We start from the raw sequence: 11,991 nt of genomic DNA, 5'->3' as shown, positions 1-11,991 counted from the left end.
TCGGAACTAGATTTAGGCGTATTACTGGTAGACGGTCTATTTTCTAAATTTAAGTCATCAGAATAGTAAATAATATGTCGCTCTTTAGTATTAGAGTCAACCGCAATATCGCTTTCATTATTTAATGGAATGTCAGAGTCGGATTGCGTCTGTCTTTGCAGTCTCTTGTTCTCCATCTTTGCTAATTGTTTTCTGGTCAGTACCATGCCACAAGTAATTTATGACATAATAAAAATTTAAGCTAGCATGTGTAATCAGAATAAATGTAAAAATTAATGCCACTGTTGGAAAGTGTCTGTAGAAGAAAAGTAACTCTTGAAAGTAATGTTGGAATTTTGAATACTAAAGGCTGCACGCCATGTTCAGTCGCACAGAACCAAAGTCGGCCTTATTGTGAACTGATAAAACTGTATTGTTGCACTGTATGTATAATGAAAATAATTTTGGAAACCGCGATTTAGCTTAAAATTACTGCTACGGAAACGGAACATTCTGATAGATCTAACAAGTAAGCTATGATATTCAAAACGCTTGGGCAATATTGCTGATGTATAGATGCGGTGCCTTACCTTGTATCCGCGATTGCAGGTGTTGACAAAGAACCCAATAATTAGTCTTTCTTCAATATATTCCGGTCTCGTATCCCGAATGTCGTTTGCAATAAACATGTAACAAAAGGAACACAATATAGTGCATATAACAGTGGGTCCATACACGAAGTCCATTTTTTTACTTGGCTGATTCATAACTCGATCGAGACAATACAATGAATTATAGTAATGAATTTTAAAAATTTGTAGCGACTCTCGGCGCTTGAGCATGGCATTTTCGTCAAAGATCCGTTCATGTATTTTTAACGGCGTTTCTTTTCTGTGTCTTCACTAAAACCGTACTTCGTAGTATCACAGCATCCGAAAACGACGGTGGATCGAGCTGGACAACTTTTTTGCTTAAAAGTACGGTATCTTTTGCCATGCCAAGTCACCCAACAACTTTACAAGGACCAAAGACACAAAATAAAATATACATAGGTTAGTAATAACAACATTCTGAAATAAAAATACAATTTAAAAGCAGAATTACATTATATGATTACGAGTGCCGTTTGGTTGCAACTCGTGAATTAAATAATGAAATATTGTGGTATATATGGTGGTGTGCCACATACGTCGGATCCGGACATGAATTAGAAGACAAAAGTTGCCTCTTATTCTGCTAATGATGACGAACCAAAATCTTCAGATGTTTCCATCGGCTGCATATAATATTTATACATCCGTGGACTATATCTATGACTTAAATTATTATTTTTTATTACTTAAAATTACGTTTTGTGCTAAGAATATCTCCGCATGTAAATGTGCCTTTCAAAAACATAGACTTTATTTTGAGGGGGAAATTTCTGAGAATGCATGTTGGAAGCCTAAAATTGTATGTTAGTGAATAATGGACTGTGGGAATACCGGAACAGTAGCGAAGCAGTTTAGATGTGGTGCTACAGAAGGATGGTGAAAATTCGGGGGGCAAATTAAATAAGGAATGACGTTCTCCACAGACATGGGTAAAGGGAGGAACAAACGGAAATGACGACAAGAATATGGGACAGGAGAATTAGAGGTGCGTTTAGGTACCACGAAATAACTTTTGTGGTATTATAGGGAACTGCAGAGTGTAAGAACTGTAGAGGAAGACTGAGTTTGAAAGATATTCAACAAATAATTGAGGACAAAGTTTTGCAATACCACCCTTAGATAGAGAAGTTGGTATGTGAAAGGTATTCGTGGCGGTCCACATTAAACCAGTCAGAAGGCTGATGGCATGAATAACTCCTTTCCTCCACAGTTTCACGCACGTACACTTTCTATACATATTTTGCCCAAGACTGCTCCTCCTCCCTCTATGTGTCCGTCACTTCCTCTCACCTTTATCCGTCCATCTTCTCCTCCTTACTCCGTCTCTTCATCTCCTCCTCTTCACTCTCCACCACCTCTGTTTGACAGTATCTTCCTCCCCCTCCCTCAGTATACATCACTGTCGCCCTCCAAATGTCAGTCTCCACCGTTTCCCTCCTCCCTTTCCATGTGCACACCAGTCCTCTACACTTTACACCAGCCTCCACCATTTCCCCTCCTCCCAGTCTCTCTATACTTCTTCTCCTGAATTACTGTGAAGATCTCGTTCTTCCCCCTCTGTCCATCGTCTCTTTGTCCTTCTCTTTGCCCATCTTTTCCATCCCTACTCTCTATATCCGTTTCGTCCTCAATACTCATTCTGTCCATTTACTCCTGCCTTGTCTCTGTCCATTTCCTCCTCTCTGGACATTCAGTCCATCTCATCCTCCGCCTTTCTATCTGTCCATTCCCTCCTCGCCATCTCTGTCCATCACGCGCTCATAATACCTGTTCATCACTTCCTCTCCCTACTATCCCTCTGCTCCTTCCACCTTAGTCCACCTTATCCTAAACCTTGTGTCACTATCCGTCTCCCAACCTGACACCTGCTGCTTAGACGTGCCCATTTGCGTATGTAGCCTCTTAACATAACGAATTTCTACGATTTATCGCTAGATGGAACGTCGCACTGCTTTGTAGTTCCAGGCAGCTGCCACGAAACGTCTGTAGAGTGGTACAGGTGAGTTTCCATAACTTCAGTTGTTAACAGGTCTTCGTGAGGTACTGTTGTAAAAACCTGGAGCACGCTGGGGTTTGTGAGACCCCAAAACACTATCCTTGTCCCACAAGAACAAAAGTCAAGGTAACAATTTCATTGAATTTTTGAATGTATTTTCCGTAACATGTAACATTACGTCTTGTAAGTAAGAGCTAATATTGTTACAGGTGAATCTTTGTGGGCCAAATGCGGACCAGCTACGAGTGATAATTGATGTGGTACTTGTCAAGGGGCCTGTCGGTTCTGATGAGGAACATCAAGAAGACGCTGATATTGTAAATTACCACGACACATCATCAGATCAGGAAGGAGATAAAAATGAGGTCAGTCATTGTTATTTTCTCGGAAAAGACGTAACGACCGAGTGATGTAAAGAATTTCCACGACTTAATGTTAGAACAAGGTAGCACAACATTATTACCACCTTCCAGGCGTCGTTGGTGATGCGAACAATTGCTACAGCGTTAAAATGTTTCAGTCTCTTCATAGACGTGATTTTACTGACCAAATTGTTTCGTGTAGAAATAAGCGCATAGAGAGTCAGAGAGATAAGTATTCACAAGAATACCTACTAAAACCTACAACGAAACAATAAATGATGGCAGTACTGGGATCCTGTATTTAGCAGGGAGACCCAAGACAAGTAGGTTGAACTTTTAAGATCTTTGGACATCTGACGGCATTGGGATAGGGATTTCTCGGCCAACTGTGTCCCACTAAAGATTCTGATTAGCGTAGTTTTCTTATTGATGACCCAGATTAGAACAGTCAGGAAAGAAACAGACAAACTGGCTCCAATCAGAAATGTTCTTACCCAGTTTGTAGGTAACAATAAGAAGCATTTCTCTGTCAGCGAATACGTCACATTAGACGTAAAATTAGAAGCGTTTCCTGGGAATTGTTCCTTCAGAATATATGCACCCATCATGGCAGCAAAGCCTGGTTTTAAAATTTTTGCCTTAGTTGATACTAATGCGCATTACCCCATGAATTTAGAAGTCTATGTAGGTCAGCAGCCAGATGGGGTTTTCAAGATTAAGAAGAAAACATAAGGAACTTCATGGCTCATTAAAACTTTGTGCCGGAATGAGACTCGAAATCGGGACCTTTGCCTTTCAGGGGCAAGTGCTCTACCAGCTGAGCTACCCAAGCGCGACTCACGCCCCCTCCTCACAGTTTTACTTCCGACAGTACTTCGTCTCCTACCTTTCGTTCTGGAAAGGAAACACAAGACTTAGTGGAACGACGTACACTACCAATTTCGGGTTCTGGTAGAAACGTTACGGCAGTTAACCGGTTCACAAGTTCCAGCCTTGTTTCCAAACTTCTGAAAGAACATAAACTTACAGTCTTTGGTACAATGCGGAAAAACAAGAGAGAGATTCCATTATCATCTGTAAATTCACGAGGACGAAGAGTTCATTCCAGTATTTTCAGTTTTCATGAGGAAAAATTTTTGGTCTCATATGTACCCAGAAAGAATGAAGTGGTCTTACTGATGTCAGCGTTGGACTATGATGCTGCCATTGATGATTCCACAGGTGACAGGGCTAAATCGAAGATCAATAGTTTCTAAAATATTACAAATTGTCCTGCTGATGCTGTAAATGAACTTTCTGCCTCTGATGATGTGTCAAGAAACAGTAGACGGTGGACACTGTCCTTGTTCTTCGCTCTAATGACTGTGGCAGGAATTAATGTCCAAATAACTTATGACTATAACACGAAAACGAAACATTTACAATGTAAGTTCTTGAAGAATTTATCTCTTCAGCTTATTAGGAGCCAAGTGAAAAAGATACAGAATGTGATTCTCGCTACAAAACTCGGTGCCAGTGTGCGACGAAATTCAGCAGACCTTGACCTCAAGGAACTCCTAACAAAGTTCAGAAAAACAAAATCGTTGTGTCCAATGTCCAAGAAATAAAGACTGCAAAACAAAATATAATGCAATTTCAAGAGACATGACAAATATTTATGTACAGACCATTTCATAATAGTGTATGATGTTTGTGTCAGTGCAGAGAATTTAGATTCTGAGTTATGAAAATTTCTTTGCGTTATGAGTGTGTTGTGATACAGTCTACATCTAAAACATATTTTGTAGAAACATATACTGTTGATTGTAACCTTCTAATGCGTAACAAGTAAATGTATGTCTCGTAATTCAGAGTTTAATGTTTTCCTACATTACACAGACATTTTTTGTTAATCTGATGTACTCAGTTATTTCACTACACACATAAAAAGTTGTCGGTATTGTATGACTCAATATCCACAGTTCATTTGTTACTAGTAACTAATATATAAAAACAATTTTGTTATTGTAACTGTGCATTAATAATGCAAAATAATAATTAGATTATTATGGGGTCGAAGTGCACAATAACCCTGGGTTCAGTGTGGGGTGGCGGTGAGGTGGGTGGACTGCTGTGGCTTGTTGTGGCGTTGTGAACTACTGAGGGCTATCGCAGCACTAAGCCTCTCCGTCGTTTCTTTGTCCCCAGTTTAATACACACCATGAATTGTAGACCTTTTCCTTTCTCATACTTAAGTCCATTATTGTACTAAATCACAAATGTGGTGCCAGTTGTTGCTCTAGTGACGACATGTGACAAATTATACTTGTAACCTCCTGTTAGCTTACACAATGTTGTAATCCTAATGAACCCAACAATTTGTGAACGTAATGCATTGGTAGCCTATATTTGTTGGTGAAGAGGATATGTAACAGGACAGTGTTGTTAATTAAATTTCCCTGGATGGGAAAGTAATGATATATCCGGATTATTAATACTCGTTCCCCATTTGAGTCCAACTCTGATGCAACAAAGCAACACATGAGCAATTCCTTCAGTCATGTAGATGTAAGTGCCAGTGGTATAAATTGATTTACATGGTATAATTAGATAACCAGTATTGTAGGTATGTAATTAATGTTAAAAAAGTATTTAATGAAAATGTTCATAATATCTCCATAAATCCATCATTTGATAATTTAAGTCAAAGAATTTAAATTTTAACTACTCGGTTCGTCTACATACAAAGTTTATTCTTGATGATAGTGTTGCTGATTCATCTGAGTTCCAGTGGTGAAGGCTTCAGTATAGTAATCATTACATTCTGCAGGCAGCCTACATCTACATCTACATCTACGTGACTACTCTGCAATTCACATTTAAGTGCTTGGCAGAGGGTTCATCGAACCACAATCATACTATCCCTCTACCATTCCACTCCCGAACAGCGCGCGGGAAAAACGAACACCTAAACGTTTCTGTTCGAGCTCTGATTTCTCTTATTTTATTTTGATTATCATTCCTACCTATGTAGGTTGGGCTCAACAAAATAATTTCGCATTCGGAAGAGAAAATTTGGTGACTGAAATGTCGTAAATAGATTTCGCCGTGACTAAATACATCTTTGCTGTAATGACTTCCATCCCAATTCGCGTATCATGTCTGCCACACTCTCTTCCCTATTACGTGATAATATAAAACGAGCTGCCCTTTTTTACACCCTGTCGATGTCCTCCGTCAATCCCACCAGGTAAGGATCCCACACCGCGCTGCAATATTCTAACAGAGGACGAACGAGTGTAGTGTAAGCTGTCTCTTTAGTGGACTTGTTGCATCTTCTAAGTGTCCTGCCAATGAAACGCAACCTTTGGCTCGCCTTCCCCACAATATTATCTATGTGGTCTTTCCAACTGAAGTTGTTCGTAATTTAAACACCCAGGTACTTAGTTGCATTGACAGCCTTGAGAATTGTACTATTTATCGAGTGATCGAATTCCAACGGATTTCTTTTGGAACTCATGTGGATCACCTCACACTTTTCGTTATTTAGCGTCAATTGCCACCTGCCACACAATACAGCAATATATTCTAAATCGCTTTGCAACTGATACTGGTCTTCGGATGACCTTACTAGACGGTAAATTACAGCATCATCTGTGAACAACCTCAGAGAACTGCTCAGATTGTCACCCAGGTCTTTTATATAGATCAAGAACAGCAGAGGTCCCAGGACGCTTACCTGGGGAACACCTGATATCACTTCACTTTTACTCGATGATTTGCCGTCTATTACTACGAACTGCGACCTTCCTGACAGGAAATCACGAATCCAGTCGCACAACTGAGACGATACCCCATAGGCCCGCAGCTTGATTAGAAATCGCTTGTGAGGAACGGTGTCAAAAGCCTTCCGGAAATCTAGAAATACGGAATCAACTTGAGATCCCCTGTCGATAGCGGCCATTACTTCTTGCGAATAAAGAGCTAGCTGCGTTGCACAAGAAGGATGTTTTCTGAAACCATGCTGATTACGTATCAATAGATCGTTCCTTTCGTGGTGATTCATAATGTTTGAATACAGTATATGCTCCAAAACCCTACTGCAAACCGACGTCAATGATATAGGTCTGAAGTTCGATGGATTACTCCTACTAATCTTCTTAAAGATTGGTGCGACCTGCGCAATTTTCCAATCTGTAGGTACAGATCTATCGTTGAGCGAGCGGTTGTATATGATTGCTAAGTAGGGAGCTATTGTATCGGCGTAATCTGAAAAGAACCTAATCGGTATAAAATCTGGACCTGAAGACTTGCCCGTATCAAGCGATTTGAGTTGCTTCCCAACCCCTAAGGTATCTACTTCTAAGAAACTCATGCTAGCAGCTGTTCGTGTTTCAAATTCTGGAATATTCCATTCGTCTTCCCTGGTGAAGGAATTTCGGTAAACTGCGTTCAATAACTCCGCTTTAGCGGCACAGTCGTCGGTAACAGTACCATCGGCACTGCGCAGCGAAGGTATTGACTGCGTCTTGCTGCTTGTGTACTTTACATACGACCAGAATTTCTTCAGATTTTCTGCCAAATTTCGAGACAGTGTTTCGTTGTGGAAACTATTAAAGGCATCTCGCATTGAAGACCGTGCCAAATTTCGCGCGTCTGTTAATTTTAGCCAATCTTCGGGATTTCGCGTTCTTCTGAACTTCGCATGCTTTTTCCGTTGCCTCTGCAACAGCGTTCGGACCTGATGCAATAGTTGGATCAAGGTAGGACAGGACGCTCATGGGTTGACTGGTTCTTGTGGCCACATACCAACAAATCACTGTGGCCCTCAGACATGGCCCTCAGACACGACCGACAGTCATGTAGGACACATGGAACAACTTTCAACCTGAATTAGAGATAGCCTTGCTCCTCTATTCTTCACTAACATTCTAAACTCTATCGACGTTGACTCCAATACGCAGTAACAGAGAGATCACATAAGAGTACAACAAAGTTCACTCACATCTTGATTTCTATAAATCCACAGGTAAATACTCAATAACCTTTTTCTTCTTTCAATAAAAGGGAAAGCACTATTCCCACTCAACAACCGTTGTACATAGTTCTGCATTTATCCCTTTTGTGACAGTCATTCGATGTCCGCACCTTATTTCATAACTGTAAATAACTGAGCGTCATTATACATGATGTATATTTCTGGAACTAGTAAACATATACAATGACTTCGTATCCTTTATGAACGGACTGAACTGCAAACTCAAATTTGTTCATACATTTTGATGGGTATTCAATATGCCCCCTTGAGATACTGGGCGGATGTCAACGCGGTATTCTAATTGTTCCCACAGTGCAGCGAGCATGACTTCAGTTACAGCTTGAACAGCTGCTGTTATGCGAGGTTTCGGCTCTTTGACTGTTGTTTGTAACGGAGGCACATAAATAGAGTCTTTTCCAAACGCTCACAAGAAATAATGATATGCAATCAGCTTCAGTGGCCTTGGAGGCCGGTAATGTAAGGCTCCAATTATTTCGTCCAGTGCTAACGATACATCGTTGAGTAATCAAATGGTTCAAATGACTCTGAGCACTATCAGACTTAACTACTCAAACCTAACTAAGCTAAGGACATCACACACATCCATGCCTGAGGCAGGATTCGAACCTGCGACCGTTGTGGTCGCGCGAATCCACACTGTAGCGCCTAGAACCGCTCGGCCACTCCGGCCGGCCGTTGAGTAATCCTTTGATTTAAAAATTCCGACAATTCCGGATTCCAATGTGGCGGTACCACACCCTATTGGTAACTGAAGTCGTTCGAACCAGACTTAAATGAGAGAAAAGAAAGTTTTCAAGCGTATCGAGATATGTGATTCCTGTAGCAGCGTTCTCGGCGAAGAAAAATTAATCATACACATGTAACTGCACAAAACACACTAAATTTAGGAGAGGCTCTGTCATGTAAAAATTCATTTGGTTGTTCCGTAGTCCATATTCTCACATCATGAAGGATCACCTTTCCACTTAAATGGAACGTTGCCGCATCACTAAACACAAATCGTGGAAGAAACCTGACATTGTAAGTACGCTGTTTAGGTTTCTATGTTGGTAACGCCACGTATCGCTCTGTATGAGGATAGACAACACCCTTTCCTGGATGTACTAGTCAAGAGAAAGGCAAATGGCCCTTTTGGACACATTGTGTACCGCAAACCTATTCACACTGACTTATAAGTATTAGAAAAAGGAGAATTTATCGATTCCAACGACTTTCTTCAGGATTCGCGTATTGCCATTTCTAACTCTTTGCTGCGTAGAGGGAACTGACTACTACTAATCGCCTGTATTTTGCGTTCTCTGATCGCTTCCGATGGGCTTCATTACGTTTTTGTTGAGGCCTCTGTGTTTTGGTACTCCTGTGATGCAGGGGTGGGGCCACAGGTATAAATCTTCCCATAACACCTCATATCTCTTGTTAAGAGGGGTATAGGACCACCCTGCAGCTGGCACAGAGGCATGAGCTCCTACAATTGACAGATGCGTACGGTAAAAGTCTCACCTCGGTACTATTTGTTGTATAAGGCACCTTTCCTGTAGATTTCACGGCTACATGATGGGCAGTATGTTACTGGTTGCAGGCTGGAAACCATGCTAAGATTCAGCAGTTAATAATGTCTAATACTGACACTAAGACACTACTGAAGTAATTGAAATTGGACGAATAGCAATGTGACTGGGACGCATCTGATACTAGTCTTACAGTGCATAAAATTTTCCTGACGATCAGGGAGAGACTGAAGATGGAATACATAAGCGCTAGTCCGGGAATGATTCGTTTTCTTATGGGACATGGCTTATACCCAGTACACCGGCATAGGACTAATATGCGCAACTAGTGCATATGTTTTGTGATTGCTGCCTACTTAGACCATGTTTTCATTCTCAAAAACACTGAGGCTGTGTAAGCCCACAAAAAATAAAATTTTAAAATGCGTATGTGATTGTAATGTACAGCGTACCCCGGAACATACGTCCTATAACGCCACACGTATGATGTTGATAGGAGTGTGATCAACAACAGTGAACAGCACAGTTTACGACAAAGAAATGGGGTACAAGTTGATCGATCAGCATATCAAATGTCAATGATAGAGGTGAAGACATCATGAAAAACAGAAAACCAGACAGCACTACGTGAGGCAAGACTAATCCAAGTAAATTACTGCGCTTTTGGGGCACCACGCAACACGATGGGGAGTGTGGATCATATGGGAGAAATTCCGGATAGTTACAGTCAACACACTATCATCACAGGACACAAACCCACAAATGTAGCAGCTGGTACGCCGTCGACATCAACGAGAGCCTGAGAACTAGTCGATGCCATCTCCCGACGCCTTCTTTGAATAACGCTCAGGATAATGCCTCGACATACAACTCCAGCCAGTCTACAAGGTGCATGTGCTAAAGTCCTGGAGAAGAAAGATGCAGTGAAGGACATTTACTTGATGGTCCTGGAATACATGAAATCTGACTTAATATGTGTGTTTACTGCGAACTCTGTAATCTACATGAGTCAGTGAAATATCTGAAAGTATCACACTTAATTATATTTTTGTGTAAGCTTAGTAACAGAAAGTAGTGGGGTCTACTAGATTTAAATATTACCAAGTTACATTTGATAATGAGAGTCTGGTGTAGCGGTTTAGGAACAGTTTGTAGTTTAACTTTGGGAGCTGTGTAACGAGTCATTCAGAAACCGTCACTACTTTGAGAAGTATAAATATAATAGTGGAATATGTTAATTAGATACTATTATTTTTCATTACATTTTATGGTGATATTTTTATGTTGGGTATTCTAATTAATTTGTTTTTAATTTGTTGTATTTGGTGATCGACAACATTTCATAAATATATAATCACTTCCACAACCTGCAATTATAATTTTGGTAGTGGGCGATTCAAGTGTAGAAAATAAATGAAGACATAAAAACTCTCTCCCGAAAGAGAAACACTGACAGAGGCTCACTCGAATGCAGACTCTTCAAGAAAAGCGAAAAGGAGGCGATCAGAGGAGAAAAGAGATCGCAAAACGAAACTCTGATCGAGGAGACCACCATCAGAGGGCTTCGTTGCAGTAAATCAAAAAGCAAGCTGATCATCCGCAAAATTCTGAATTCCCGAGGACAGTTGTTACTGAAAGAAGCATATATCTAATTACTCTCCCTCTTCAGGGGACACCACCTTGATGAAGCACTGTCCGTGTGGGTGGAGAGGCTTGGGAATCCGTGTGAAGCTGAGGGCTATGCCGAAGCTAGAGGACCTACTGCCAGAAATGCCTCAGCTGATGTATCAGAATAGGAGTGTCCCACAACATTCCACGTGCCCTATCCACTCCTAGTCCTTACGCAGTTTCCTTTCCCAACCCAAGGTGTGATGTGATCTATGTTGAGGGGAGCGTATCACTTGGGAAGATGTGTCGCAAACGGAGCCTCAGGGACCCTTGAGTGGGTAGCCTTGTACCACGCGGGGTATTCGTCGCTTGGACCGAGTAGATCCCCAAATCTCGTGGCACCAATATGGACATGACTAAAGAAAACCAAACTGAGAGGCAAACTGAGATCTCAGACACCCAGACATCGGGGTCAGTACCGATGGAAGGTATTCCCACTACTGAATCAGTGTCTAGGTCGAATGTTGTGCCTACAATCTCCAAGTCCAAAAATTTGGTAAACTTTCTTGAAAAAGAGGGAATCGATTAATGGTTCAGCAGTATATGGATATTCCTAAGTGGTTACTGGTAGTATCTATTCTGACTTTGAAGGCAGCAAAGCAAGAAATTGAAAATGCGATTTGCGATACACTGTTAACTATTTTCCCATTCTCGTCTTCTCATGGTAAACTCCTCTGGAAAACAATCTGTATATACGATCAGATAACTGTGATTTTGGTGCATTTGTGAATCTTGAAGAACTCCTGGACTATGTGATACAGAATATTTTCTCCCGAAATGGTTCAAA

This window comes from Schistocerca cancellata, chromosome 6 (assembly GCF_023864275.1).
Source record: "Schistocerca cancellata isolate TAMUIC-IGC-003103 chromosome 6, iqSchCanc2.1, whole genome shotgun sequence".
Classification (NCBI taxonomy): Eukaryota; Metazoa; Arthropoda; class Insecta; order Orthoptera; family Acrididae; genus Schistocerca; species Schistocerca cancellata.
The sequence above is the reverse complement of the archived record's forward strand: the minus strand, read 5'-3'. Positions refer to the sequence as shown.